This window comes from Schistocerca cancellata, chromosome 3 (assembly GCF_023864275.1).
Source record: "Schistocerca cancellata isolate TAMUIC-IGC-003103 chromosome 3, iqSchCanc2.1, whole genome shotgun sequence".
Classification (NCBI taxonomy): domain Eukaryota; kingdom Metazoa; phylum Arthropoda; class Insecta; order Orthoptera; family Acrididae; genus Schistocerca; species Schistocerca cancellata.
In genome coordinates, this window is record NC_064628.1 from 529,575,476 (window position 1) to 529,589,899 (window position 14,424).

A 14,424-nucleotide genomic window follows, 5' to 3' on the forward strand; every position below is an offset into this window, starting at 1 on the left:
GGTCCATGGCTTCGTGGGGTCTGTGCCACACTCGGATCCTACCATTAGCTGTAACCAACTGAAATGGGACTCATCTGACCAGGCCACTGTTTTCCAGTCATCTAGGATCCAACCAATATGATCATGAACCCAGGAGAGGCGCTGCAGGCAATGTCGTTGTGTCAGCAAAGGCACTCGAGTTGGTCGTCTGCTACCATGACCAATTAACGAACATTTTCACGGCGTTGTCCTAACAGATAAAGTTCGTTGCATGGTCCACATAAATTTCTGCGGCTATTTCGCGCACTGTTGCTTGTCTGTTAGCACTGACAACTCTACACAAACTTCGCTGCTCTCAGTCGTTAAGTGAAGGCCGTCGCCTACTGCGTTGTCCGTGGTGAGAGGTTATGCCTGAAATCTGGCATTCTCGGAACACTGTGGTTTTCGGAATATTGAATCCCCTAACGATTTCCGAAATGGAACGTCCTATGAGTCTAGCTTCAGCTAACACTCCACTTCAAAGTCTGTTAATTCCCGTCCTATGGCAAGCATCACGCCGAAAACCTTTTCAAATGAATCACCTAAATACAAATGAGAGCTTCGCCAGTTTCACTGCCCTTTTATGCCTTGCGCACGTGACACTACCGTTATCTATAAATGTGTGTATCGCTAACCCATGACTTTTGTCACCTCTTCGTATGTACTGTCAACCTACCCCTTCTTTAAGTCAAGTTGTGCCACCAATTTTTCTCCCCAATTCTATTCAGTACATCCTCATTAGCTACGCCGTCTACCCATCTAATCTTAATTTCACTGTTGAGCGGCTGCTCATAAGCCACACATCACACCGGTAAGAGCCAAACGACGCCTCGCTTTGTGTAAGGAGCGTTAACATTGGTCGATTGAACAGTTGAAAAACGTTGTGTGGAGTGACAAATCACGGTACACAATGTGGCGATCCGATGCCAGGATGTGGATATGGCGAATGCCCAGCGAACGTCATCCGCCAGCGTGTGTAGTGCGAACAATAAAATTCGGAGGTGGTGGTGTTATGGTGTGGATGTGATTATCATGGAGGGAGCTTTCACCCCTTGTTGTTTTGCGGGGCGCTTATCACAACATGAACGTGGTCAGGTGATTGGGTGTCCCTTGTGACACACGTCTGTACGCGCGATTTCCACACTCCCAAACATCCCTAGGCCCATTGTTTCCGATGTGATTATCCAGATCATCACACAGGAATTCCAAACTGCATTAGGATCCACTTCAAGTACTATGACAGTTAGGCGTGAGGTGATAAAACTTGGATTTCATGGTCGAGCGGCTGCTCATAAGCCACACATCACGCCAGTAAATGCCAAACGACACCTCGCTTGATGTAAGGAGCGTAAACACTGGACGATAGAACAGTGGAGAAACGTTGTGTGAAGTGACGAATCCGATGCCAGGGTGTCGGTATGGCGAATGCCCGGTGAACCTCATCTGCCAGCGGGTGTAGTGTCAACAGTAAAATTCGGAGGCGGTGGTGTTATGGTGTGGTCGTGTTTTTCATGGTGGGGGCCTGCACCACTTGTTGTTTTGCGTGGCACTATCACAGCACAGGCCTACATTGATGTTTTAAGCACCTTCTTGCTTCCCACTGTTGAAGAGCTATTCGGGGGTGGCGGTTGCATATTTCAACACGAGCGAGCACCTGTTCATAACGCACTACCTGTTACATGACAATAACATCCCTGTAATGGACTGGCCTGCACAGAGTTCTGACCTGAACCCTATAGGACACTTTTGGGATGTTTTGGAATGCCGACTTCGTGCTAGGCCTCACCGACCGACATCGATACCTCCCCTCAGTGCAGCACTCTGTGAAGAATGGGCTGCCTTTCCCCAAGAAACCTTCGAGCACCTGATTGAGCGTATGCCTGCGAGAAGTGGACAATGTCTCCAGGAATCTGTCATCAAGGCTAAGGGTGGGCCAACACCATATTCAATTCCAGCGTTACCGGTGGAGGGCGCCACGAATTTGTAAGTCATTTTCCACCAAGTGTCCGCATACTTTTGATCACATAGTGTATATTTACCTAATTAGAGATCCCGATGGTTTGCGGCGCCGTCACCAGAACTCGCATTTCTCTTTCCCAGATTCACGGCCTCTAGATCCCACGCGGCCTTCGTAGCCGTCCGCTGTTGCTGCCACGGCACTCCAGGACGTGTCGGCGTTATGGGGGGGTGGGGGGGGGGGGGGCGGGACGAGGAGTAAGGTGATGGCGTACGCCTTCGCTAGCACACTGGTAGGCACTAGGAAACATTGTACAGCAGGCGCTGAACTAAGCGCGTCTATGACAAGAGAAGACCAAGACACGCCCCCAGGCTACGCGCTGATAGCGCCCCCTGGACAGCGTGCATATAGGCCGCCGCCGGCGACTGAGCTGTCTCAATCGCTCAATCTCCGTACCTGAGTACGTCGCATCGGGACCCAGTTCGCACTGCACCCCAGTGTGTCGGAATATGCTCCAGTCTTCCACAGTGTTAGTCGTCGCCTCGCATCTCAGTTACCTGTGAGGGAACATTAGTCATTGTATATTGTTGTGATATGGACACGGACAAGATTCAAGAATCAGTGTCATTGAAGTTACGTACTCAAATGGTTTCTGTAATAAAGTGTATTTTAATCACGTGTGCAATTTGTGTTGCTGTGATGGGGAAACAGGCCACCCACCTGCCATACCACCCTCTCCTCATCCAGCCAAGAGCTACAAAACATTACAGGAGAGCACAGCCACAACATTATCAGCGTCCTCCTGGAGACATTATCCACCTCTGTAACTAAACTGAAAGCTGTTTGTTTTAATATCATATTATTTCTCTCCCTTTTATTTAAGAAATGTTCTCAGTGGTTTGTAATACACTCAGTGGTTTGTATTTATATAATACACTGCTGGAAAAAATGCAAAGCACTCAAGGACTGCGTTCACTGGCACTAGGGTATAAACGTGCATAATAAAGGGTTGTAGAGTTAGTGATTCATTTGTCACAGTCACTGGTGTTGAAATGATGCTTAAGAAGTCCGTCTGTGCCTCCTCTGTTTTGACTATGCAGGCGGTAACTGTGTTGCGTTTAGAAGTGAGCAATGCTTGTAATATTCATTCTAAGGTACTACCATGCCCCACCAACAATTATGTATTTCTGTGGAACAGTTTAAGCCATTTGAAGGGGTTCGCATGCTGAGCCTGCAGGAAGCTGGATGGACATGTTGGCAGATAGCGCACATGTCGGGCACAATGTATCTATCGTATGTCGCTGCTTTCATCAGTGGTCTGTGGAGCATTACCACACCTGTAGACCAGGTTCTGAACGCCCGTGTCGAACATGCGATCGTCAAGATCGATGCACTGTGCGAGCAGCAGTGTCCGACCAAACATAATACAGGGGCGAAATCAAGGCATTTGTTGCACCTGTTGTGTCATCGTCATGGATCGATGAGAACTGTATACCTGCAAGTGGCTTAAGATCACCAGGCTACCGCTAGTACCACGACCCCCCCCCCCCCCCCCCCCCCAAGTTTGACTGCTGAGGTGTCGTGAAAGAGTTGAGTGGAATTTGGAATGGTAGTCTGCTGTCTTCAGTAATGAGTGTAGCTTCTCTGTGTATGCAAGTGATGCATGTACATGTGTTTGGCGTAGACCTAGTGGTCTTCCTAGCCCAGAGTACATTGTCCCATGAAAAGAAGGCCCCATCCCAGGCTTCATAGTGTGGCAGGCCATCAGTTACAACTCGCCATCACACTTGCTGTTTCTGCAGGGTAAAGTAACGAGTGCCCACTACATTGCACGGACTGTTATACACGTGCTATTGCCGTTTCCACATCAGGAGGATGATGTGTTTTTCCAGCGGGGCAATGGATGTCTACATGCAGCTGCGGCGATACAACGTGCTCTTTGTGGTGTACAAAAATGTTCAAATGTGTGTGAAATCTTATGGGACTTAACTGCTAAGGTTGAAAGGTATGTGCTGAGATTCGATCAGGATAGAGCCAGCAAGGTTGGACGAGTAGTACATCTTCAGTAGTAAGATCTTTGACAGCTAACAGAGCTAGGTGCACGCGGTAAAAGTTTAGGTAGTGGTGAGGAGCAGAATGTTTCGAGTCGGAGCTAGATGCCTGCAGGAGGCAGCCGGGTCGTGACAGCATCAAAGTAAGACTTGGCGCTACGCACATAATAAGCTATATATTGAGCGAAACTCGGCACATACCTGGGGAAACTAGAAAGAATAATTAATAAAATAGGTTTTCTTTGGTTAAATAATGTCTAAAAGCTAGATAGAAATCCCATTGTTGATGCAATATGCGTTTTGTGAAACTTTCTCGTCAATCCATGCTATAGAAGTTTTTTTTAGTTTTTCACATGTGCCTTAAAAGTTTGAACAATAAATATTTTTTAGATAAAATTAGAGTTTCATCTCACACCTTATGTTGTTCTCCGCACCCTGTGCTTGCATTGAACCAAAAGGTACATTAAAGTAAAGTTCCCATGAGTAAAGCTAATAATTTCATTTATCAGAGTAAAATAATCTATATGCCATTGCACAGTTGGCAAATTATTCAGATCAGGACAGAATTTTTATTAAGTAACAAACAGGGCCAAAATGAGTAAAGTTATCTAGAATGACAATTTTATGCCATTGCACTACGGCTGAGTTGAATATATGTTTTATTATCGGCTAAACGGGAAGGAGTGCACGAGCTAAGTCCACAGACGCACTCAGATGCAGGTTGGTGACTTTTATTTATTTTTACCGCTAAACTTTCATGCAGTCAGATGTGTATTTGGAATATTACTTTTCCAACAATATTTTCATGCAGTCAGATAAAGTTCAGTTCAGTTAAATACACAGTCAGATGCAAGTTTTATTAAAGACTAAAGCAGTCACATGCAGTTCAATCGAGTTAAAATAGATAATTTTTATTAACAACACTTTCAAGGTCATCAGTCCCTACGCTTACACACTACTTAACCTAAATTATCCTAAGCACAAACACACACACCCATGCCCGAGGGAGAACTCGAACCTCCGCCGGGACCATTTATGGTGTACAGCAACTGCCCTGACCAGCAAGATCACCAGATCTCTCACCCACTGAAAACGTGGACATGAAGAAGTGGGAAATTACTCGACCACCAGGGCTTGCAAGAACCATTGCCGAATTGCAACAAAAGGCGCAAGATGGCTGGGACTCGTAGGATGAGGTTTGGCACTTTTATGATAGGGACTGTTTGAGGAGCCTTTATTGTGACGTGTGTTTCATTTGCTCTGGATTTATTATCGTATATTTCTTCAATGATGAACAACCTGTCACATCGATTGTGAGTAAAATGACCTTGTCCTTGAGGGTGTTCCATTTTCTTCCAGTAGTACAAATATTTTATATAATGTTTACAGGTATGTTACGATACTGCAGTTTGTTCACAACTTTCTTACTGTTAGGAAAGAAACAATTATTTGCGTCCCAAGTTACAGAAGCTTAAATTGTTGTTTCGCTTTACTCACGATTTTTTGAGATCTTACTATCATGTATGTGTCGTGCTAGAACTGTACCTCGTTGACCTGCTTAGACAAGAACATCACCCACATGCATAGCCATGTGCGTTAAAGTGCACACGTCCAGGACAGGGATGCGTGCCAACCCTGGGTCGAATCCACCCAGTGGTCAACGACGAGGGTCAGCGTGCCAGTGTGTGGTTCTTAGGCAATTTCCCACGTCTCACTTGATGAATACTGAGTTGGTACCCATATCACACCTCCGATATATACTACACAAAATTTTAGAACACTTTTTCACACTTTCCCAGAGAGTTTGCTCTAGACACTGAAAGATGGGGTACCGGTACACCGATTTCGTCCTGTTGAGTGAAGAGGAGATTAATAATATTAGATTTTTAGTCTCCTTAAACCCATCAGCAGTAGCAACACAAATGTCCTAGGTTCACGCTTGAGCTTTGACCTAGCAATGGTAAAGTGGCTGTTTTAATACTTCTAGCTTCCTGTGTGCTTTCTGTATCTCATATTGAAATTTCTGTCTGTCGTTTCCAGACACATTGGTGCGCGTAAAGAAAAAATGTAACTGGAGTGTGTTTCTTGTTCTGTGTATGTATGAAATCCTTGTTTCTTCAGTATATTTACTATACCGTGTGTTGCTTTGTCTCTATGTTAATATGTACCTTGTATTTTTGTTTGTCATAAAGGTTTCTGTTATACATATCTCTCTCTCCTCCTCCCCCCTCCCCCTGGTGTGTGTGTGTGTGTGTGTGTGTGTGTGTGTGTGTGTGTGTGTGTGTGTGGAGTCTCTGTTGGTTGTGGAGTTGTGCTGTGCTTTGGTCCTCTGCTTGTTTTCATTTTTCTTATCTGTGTTTTGATTTTCATATTGAATATTTGTATTATATGGGTATTATATTACATTCGTTTCGGCTGTGATCTGTATTGTTTCTAATCGTTTTCCATAGTTTTGAGTGCTGAATGGAATTTTATTTAGTCTGTGTATTGTGTGTTGGGGAGTTGCTAATTTGTGATTCAGTGGGTGACTTGATGTAGCATGTATAATTTTGTCTGCTGCTGGTATTCTTTAAATGACAAACTTGTGCTCATTTTTGTCGCTCTTTATCGTTATATCTAGAAAATGTATTTGTTTTGTGTGTTTTTGCTTAGTGAATGGAATATTTCTATGTATACTGTTCATGACTGTATGAAGTTTTTTGTTAGTTCATCTGTCATATGTATTACATCATCCACACATGACGATGAACCAACAGAGAGGAATATAAAGAATAATTAGACTTCTTTTCACCTCATACAGCCTATGTGTTTGGAAATCAATCTGTACTAATTCTGCTGAAGAATGTGGACAATTCTGAGTAACCGTAAAGAGCAATAAATGATTAAGAGTGTTCCAAAAACAGTTTGCTAATAATGCAGGGTAATTGTTTCCAAGCAACTAGACACCCTTCACGCAAGGATAAAAATTATGAATAAAATTTTGTAGCTATTGCCTATTGCTGCAGTTTAGAAAACAGCAAGAAAGACAGTAATCTACAACTGAACTCGATTCCATTTAAAACCATTTTTATTGAAATTACAAACGTGGCACAACACTTCCGACACAAATGGCGTGAAACAAAGTGTGGAGGATGAACTGCTCAATCTTAGGGTCATATGGCGTGACTGTTGGCTATTGGTTGTCATAGCGGTGTCGTGTAGCCTTGCCCCACGTCTGCAGATATGATTTACGAGTGGTAGCCCTACTGCTCACACCATTAGGGGCAGTTCCTTGACAGAAGTCCTTCCAGCACCTCATCTCATGGGATTCCGTCAAAGACATCTCGGCTGATGAGCAGTTAGCGTGGACTGCCGTCATAGCACTTTGAGAAATACATGGCAATTGATTGTCAATAGTAGTCGCCGTCTAGTCTTAAGCTGCTGCTGATGACGCCTTTGTCGCTGTGTTAGAATATTTATAAGACTTGTCGACAGTGTCTGCAGCACTGGAAGGTTCTCAGTCTTTGATTGTGGGTCTGATTACTGGGCATAGTTGATGTGAACTTCCTGTAACGTTCAGCTTTAAGCTCGACCACCTGAATGGGCTCAACCACACAGATCATGAGGATAAGAGTATAACTTTCTTACCCAGCACTGTAAGCTGAAAAATACCATTTCGTTCATGTGTTCATACAACCTCCACGTTCGCTTTGTGTTATCGAGATTTTGTTACTCACTACCGTGTAACAGTTCAGTTACATCTGGTTTTTTATTTACCCCAATATATTAATTCTAAACATATAGCTAGAAAAATGAATTTCAAATGTTTGCTAAGTGATGGAACAAGGGCGGAAGTTTGGAAAACAGGTGTTTACTAATCATTTTGTGAAAAATTGTTGCAAGAAAAGAACGTCCGAGCCGCCACGCATCATCACATCCTCATTCCTGGAAGATGGAATACGAAAGCCAAAGTAGGTGCAGCAAGCGGTGGACAAGAGGAAAAATATTCATGGTGACCACAATCAGCCACTGTTTTCTGCAGAATGAAGACAAAAACTTTATGGCATATAGTGAGTGGTGGTATTGTATTCTTTCTGGACTAACCGGATTACCGTTGCTTCAGGATTTTGCCGATATAACTAATCTATTAAAAGTTAATCCAGAGTTTAATAATACAAGGAGCACTGCCTGTAACTTTTATTAGAATGTAGCTGAAATTGTTTCCTGCGTACATTCGTTTCTTTTACAGAATGACCATATGGCAAAACAAGTTTCTCTTAATTTCAGTTGGTTTACGTGATATACAGTTTTTAATTTCTGTTAGTGAGGCTGTGAGAATTTTCTACACTAGGTTTTATGGTCTAATATTTTTTCTATACCAGCGGAAAAATGCTCCTATAGGTGCACAAAAAAGGAGAATATGCATGCTCCTGTCTATTAGAAGACTGACTGAAAAATGGAGTACCAGCTACCTCATTCTACCTTCCTCAGCACCTTTAAAAATGTTCCCAAAAATTTTAGAATGCACACATATTCGGTCTCTTTTTAACGTGCAACTAATCTCTCAGAGGTATGTGGCACCAAATTTTTATGCACTGTTCACACAATTTTCATAAAATATTGGGCGGTGATTTACGGGCGAGAGCTGCTGCCCGATGGCATCCCAGATGTGTTCCATCTGGTTCAGATCAGGCATATTTGTTGGTCAATATATCAATCTCAGTTCACTATCATACTCCTCAAACCACTGTTGCACGATCCTGCCTTGTGACGTGGGCATTTATCGTGCTGGACGATGCCATCAAGATGAAGAGATGCAGGTGATCCACAATAATATTCACGTCGTCTACAGCCGTTTGGTGCCTCGATCACTGGCACAGGTCCCATGGAAGCCCGGATGAATGTCCCCCTTTAGCATAACACTGAACTAGCAACCTGCCCCCATAGCGCCGTGCGCGTTCCGAGCAGCCATTCGCCTGGATGGTGACATATCTGTACAAAGATATTGACCTGGTGTAACAATAAACGTGAATCAGCAGTTCAGGCGACACGTTTCCATTGTTCCATAGTCAAATCTAGACTTTCCCTGCAACATTGCAATCGTGATTAACGATGTCGCTGGATCTGCATGGGAACAAGTAGGTGTCGTCTATTGCGGAACCCTATGTCCAACGATGTTTAGTAAATGGTGTGCCTAAGAACGCTAGTACCTGCAGCAACGTTGTACTCTGCTGGCAGATCTGCCACAGGTGACCGTCTACGCTGTTTCACAGAGCGGAAAACCCTCCGACCTCCAGGTTGCCAGATGCGTGAACGTCCAACACCTTATCGCCTCTTCGCGATTTTGCCGCTTCTCAACCACATTCCATGGTGCTCACGACAGCAGCACGTCAACAGCCGACCAGCTTCGCCGTTTCCGAGACGCTAGTTCTCAGGCGCCGGGACGTATCAGTCTGCTCTTTGTCAGCGTCGCTTACGCCACTGAATTTCTGTATTTTCGGCTCGTACCATCGCTAGAAATGGCTCTCTATTCACTTCTGCTCCAGTTATGTACTCTCCTTAAAGTGTCATGTATCTGCAACGCCTCCAGGCGGCATTCAATCTTCCGCTGGACAGTGATCATAATTTTTTGTGTCATCATTGTAGTTGCTTTCAAACAGCGTGCCTTCTTGGTCTTTCGGACACTAGTGATGTGAAAGTCATACAAGCAATTTTTAACGTTCATTAGAGTCAAACTAGCAACACCAGTCCAAACGTCCAAGCTTCTTACCAGCTGGCGAAAAATCTTACTGATATCTGCAGCCTGCTTCTAGTGTTTAACAGCCTCGATGCTTATCTTATCAATACGTTGTTCTCTCGCAGTTCTGGAGCACAGCGATAAGAGGTCATATCTCGTGAAGACAACGCAGCTGCAAGATTTTGCACTCTTTGTGCACAGCATACTGCTGCCTCGTACAACGTTTTTCCACTAACTTGTCCTCACTCCATTCCTGAAAGCAGATTCTTCACTAAGTATCATGCTAACAGGCGTCTGAGACTGGGATCACTTTTCTATCCAACTTCGTTCCCATCAACACCATCGACAAACGGCATCATTTCATCATCTGCAGTAGTCAAATTATGTCTCCTGTCGTGCATTTAACGGCAGGCACATCGTGAGCGTACAAGAGCCGCTAATCACTGGGGGGAGGGGGGTTTGGAGCTAACTGCTACATCACATCTTGTTTAGAGGTGTTCTTTAAATCATTTATTTTGAAAAGGTAGGTAATAAGTTTGGAAAGCAGAAAGTAAAACTTTTTTGTAAATTCTCGACATTTGTCATTTCAGAAACGTTTATCATTTCTTAGGGTTTTCGTAACTCATTTGGTAAAAATGGAATCCTTATAGGATCACTTTGCTGTACGTCTGTCAGTCTGTATTTCCGACTGTTAAAATTTCTTTTCCTCGGGAACTGGTAGCGGCAGTAAGTTGGTAGTTGTGTAACGTGCTATGATGTACTGCCCTTTGGTGGTGTACAAAACTGAAGCTTCTAAGTTAATGTATTCAAGAGATACACAATTTACGACACATATTTTGATACTCAAACTCACTCATCAAAGGTCGCGAGGTTTGAAACGCCATGTCACAGATTGTGCGGCCCCTCCCGCCGGAGGTTCGAGTCCTCCCTCGGGCATAGTGTAAGTTAGTTTAAGTAGTGTGTAAGTCCAGGGACTGCTGACCTCAGCAGTTGGGTCCCTTATGAAGCCACACACATTTGAACATTTTGAACACTCATCAAAACTGTAGGATAGTTCCCACTGACTTATAAACATGAAATACGGCAGTAGGCAAGGTTTCACAGTACAAGTAACGGACAAAAACCCAAAATTTGTGAATTTGTAATTATATCACACGATTTTCTTTTTCTTTTTAATTTCTGTTAAGACCTGTTTTTCTCAGAAACAGTCAACGTATCAAGTTGACATTTGTGTCACACACTAAACTCTATAGTTCCTTGGCGACGCAATAAATGTAAGCGTCTAAGTCAAGGCAATCAAAAGATAGGCCGTTTATGCCACATATTTTGAAACTCGAAAACTCACTCATCGAAACCGATAGGGTGGTTACTGTTGATCTGTTGTTGTTGTTGTGGTCTTCAGGCCTGAGACTGGTTTGAAGCAGCTCTCCATGCTATCCTATCCTGTGCAAGCTTCTTCATCTCCCAGTACTTACTGCAACCTACATCCTTCTGAATGTGCTTAGTGTATTCATCTCTTGGTTTCCCTCTACGATTTTTGCCCTCCACGCTTCCCTCCAATGCTAAATTTGTGATCCCTTGATGCCTCAGAACATGTCCTACTAACCGGTCCCTTCTTTTTGTCAAGTTGTGCCACAAACTCGTCTTCTCCCAAATTCTATTCAATACTTCATCATTAGTCTGTTAATCTAGAATCGTAAAATTTGTTAAGAAGTAAGGTTCCACCGTACAAATAAAGGTAAAAGTCCTAAAATGGTGAAATTATAATTATATCACAGGAAAAAAAATTCTTTGCCATTTGTTGTCCGATTGCCCTCGCTCCGTCTGCTAAGACCCCTTTTTGCCTGGAACGGTTAGACATATAAAATTGAAATTTGTCGCATACTGAAGTCTGTTCCTTGGCGGTGTATAAATCTAAGCTTCTACGTAAGTGTAAACAAAAGATGCACTTATTTATGGCACATATTTTTATACTCGCATGCTCACTCATCAGAACCTATAGGGCACTTCCCGATGATCTAGAAACACGAAATTTGGAAAGAAGTAAGGATCAACAATACACATAAAGGAAAAAAATGCCGTAATGTATTAATTCGAAATCAACATCCACACGTCAAAAAAAGGTTTACATCACTCAGGTTCCCTTTGACTGTTCAGAGATGTCACTAAACCCACCCAAAGACGTAAACAACCACGCATGAGCAGCGCATATTAGACGGATGGGGCCCGACAGCCCATCAGTTCGTCATTCCAACAGGAAGAAGATACACGGCTCGTGTTTCCTGTAGTTCAACCATGCCTAGATGGTCAATAACACGCTTCGATCGCATCCGCATTGTTACTTTGTGCCAGGAAGGGCTCTCAACAAGGGAAGTGTCCAGGCGTCTCGGAGTGAACCAAAGCGATGTTGTTCGGACATGGAGGAGATAGAGAGAGACAGGAACTCTCGATGACATGCCTCGCTCAGCCCGCCCAAGGGCTACTACTGCAGTGGATGACCGTTACCTACGGATTATGGCTCGGAGGAACCTTGACAGCAACCCCAGCATGTTGAATAATACTTTTCGTGCAGCCACAGGACGTCGTGATACGACTCAAACTGTGGGCAATAGGCTGCAAGATGCACAATTTCTCTCCCCACGTCCATGGCGAGGTCAATCTTTGCAACCACGACTCCACGCAGCGCGGTACAGATGGGTCCAACAACATGCCGAATGGGCCGCTCAGGATTGGCATCACGTTCTTCTCACCGATGAGTGTCGCATGTTCCTTTAACCAGACAATCGTTGGAGACGTGTCTGGAGGCAACCCGGTCAGGCTGAACGCCTCAGACACACTGTCCAGCGAGTACAGCAAGATGGAGGTTCCCTGCTGTTTTGTGGTGGCATTATGTGGGGCCGACGTACGCCGCTGGTGATCATGGAAGGCGCCGTAACTGCTGTACGATAAGTAAATACCATAGTCCGACCGATAGTGCAAGCATATCAGCAGCATAAAGGCGAGGCATTCGCCTTCATGAATGACATTTCGCAGCCCCATCGTGCACATCTTATGAATGACTTCCTTCAGCATAACGACAGCGCTCGGCTAGAATGACCAGCATGTTCTCCAGGCATGAACCCTATCAAACATGCCTGGGATAGGTTGAAAAGGGCTGTTTATGGACGACGTGACCCACCAACCACTCTGAGGGATCTACGCCGAACCGACGTTGAGGAGTGGGATAATATGGACCAACAGTGCTTTTATGAACTTGTGGATAGTATGCCATGACGAATACAGGCATGCATCAATGCAAGAGGAACTGCTGCTGGGTATTAGTGGTACCGGCGTGTACAGAAATCTGGACCATCACCTCTGAAGGTCTCGCTGTATGGTGGGACAACATGCAATGTGTGGTTTTCATGAGCAATAAAAAGGGTGGAAATGATGTTTAGGTTAATATGTATTCCAATTTTCTGTAAAGGTTCCGGAACCGAGTTGATGCAAAACTTTTTTTGATGTGTGTATTATAAAAGTAAGTGAACAATGTGAGTGCCACTAAAACTCAGAAACGAGTCCCGGTACGATTAAAGGAGTTATATGGTGTGTAGCCCTCTTTTCCCTATCCATGAAGTAGGTTCCCGTTTTCAACTGAAGAAGATAAAAGGGCTGGATAGTTTCGCTCTCCAGAAATTTCTACAACGATCCAGAACATTCGAGAGTATTCGAGAATATTCCAGGACATTTTAGAGTATTCGAGAGCATTCCACAACATTCCAGAACGTTTCGGAATGTTCCACAATGATCCGGGATATTCTGGAATGTTCGGGAATAGTCTGGAACATTCCGGACGAATCCAGAATGTTCGGGAACATCTCAGATCATTACGGAACATTCCAGAAAACTCTGGAATCTTGTGGAGTGTTCTGGAACAGTGTGGGCCATTCTAAGCCTTTTTCGTTGATCTGGAATTCGCCACTGGTGTGTGCTGTCCTTCGGTTAGTTAGGTTTAAGTAGTTCTAAGTTCTAGGGGACTGATGACCATAGATGTTAAGTCCCATAGTGCTCAGAGCTATTTTTTTTCCAACTGAAGTTGTTCGTAATTTTAACACCCAGGTACTTAGCTGAATTGACAGCCTTGAGAAATGTACTATTTATCGAGTAATCGAATTCCAACGGATTTCTTTTGGAACTCATGCTGATCACCACACACTTTTCATTATTTAGCGTCAACTGCCACCTGCCACACCATACAGCAATCTTTTCTAAATCGCTTTGCAACTGATACTGGTCTTCGGATGACCTTACTAGACGGTAAATTACAGCATCATCTGCGAACAACCTAAGAGAACTGCTCAGATTGTCACCCAGGTCATTTATATACACTCCTGGAAATGGAAAAAAGAACACATTGACACCGGTGTGTCAGACCCACCATACTTGCTCCGGACACTGCGAGAGGGCTGTACAAGCAATGATCACACGCACGGCACAGCGGACACACCAGGAACCGCGGTGTTGGCCGTCGAATGGCGCTAGCTGCGCAGCATTTGTGCACCGCCGCCGTCAGTGTCAGCCAGTTTGCCGTGGCATACGGAGCTCCATCGCAGTCTTTAACACTGGTAGCATGCCGCGACAGCGTGGACGTGAACCGTATGTGCAGTTGACGGACTTTGAGCGAGGGCGTATAGTGGGCATGC